The sequence below is a fragment of the Cynara cardunculus genome, unplaced genomic scaffold (genome assembly GCF_001531365.2).
Source record: "Cynara cardunculus var. scolymus isolate 2C unplaced genomic scaffold, CcrdV1 Un_Scaffold_3545, whole genome shotgun sequence".
Taxonomy (NCBI): Eukaryota; Viridiplantae; Streptophyta; class Magnoliopsida; order Asterales; family Asteraceae; genus Cynara; species Cynara cardunculus.
The window spans coordinates 15,013-16,172 of record NW_020201520.1 but is presented as its reverse complement, the minus strand read 5'-3'; positions in this window follow the sequence as shown (position 1 = coordinate 16,172).

Sequence of the window (1,160 nt, the reverse complement as noted above, 5' to 3'; positions counted from 1 at the left end):
TAGAAATAAGCCAAGAGTTTATGGTTAAGAGTATAGAAAAAGTTATTGAACAAGTAAAAACTTCTTTTGAAAAATCCTTAACAGATTAAGGTTTATCAAGTGAAATGTGTATAAAGAAACAAGATTATAACCAAGAAAGAAATGATTAAAAACCTTTATTGTTTAATATATTTAAGAGAACAAGATTCTTAAAATAGATTAAACGTTTCTTGTAACAGAAGATAAAGAAAAAGAAGAAGATATCGACCTTAAATGTTAAGAGAGAAAAGGTCGAAAAATCTTAGAAGTTTTTGAGAGTTCTTGCTTTGGGAGAATTCTTGCAGAGTTTCGTCTAAGAATTTTGTAAGCGTAAAGAGAAAAGTGGAGAAGAAGTCTCATATTTATAGGTAGGAGGAGAGATAAATAATATGAGAGAGAGAAAAGATGACAGTTCGGGAAAGTGGTCATGATGAAAAAGATACCATGTTCTCATCCATGATTGGATGGCATTAAATGAGGTAGCGTAATGACAGAACATTTTGCGCGTCTCAAAGTGTCGCGCATAGTAAATAGAGAATGTTGTCATAAAGATGGTTCATTAACTATTTTCTTTTAAAAATAAATAGTTTTTAAGAAAATGAAGAGTCATTCAGTGTCAAAAAGAAACTGAAAAACCCTATTCAAAACATTTTATCACTGCAGATGAGAAAGCTTTAGTGAAGGTTTTATGACATCAGGTTTTAGTGACCAGAGAGTCACTGAAACTGGCATTTAAAAAAATGTTTTGATCACTGATAAGAAAGGATTCAGTGATCGTTTAGATTTTTTAAGATAAGTATAAAGATATACTTGAAGATGTGGTGAGTGTAGAGAATCACTGAAACCACCTTTTAAAACATTTTATCACTGAAGATGAGAAAGCTTCGGTGAAGGTTTTAAGTTGAGAAAAGAGAAGAGTAATCATACCTGAGAGAAAATAGATATATTTACTTAAAAGTTCAGTGTTAGAGATAGAGCACTGAATCATTTCACTTACTGAGTTAGTACAAAACTTAAAGATTAATCTTCAGTGTTCAACATACCCAATTCGCTGATCAAGATATTAAATCTTGTCTCATCAAGAGGCTTGGTAAAAAGGTCAGCGAGTTGATACTCAGTTGGAATGAAGTGAAGTTCAATAT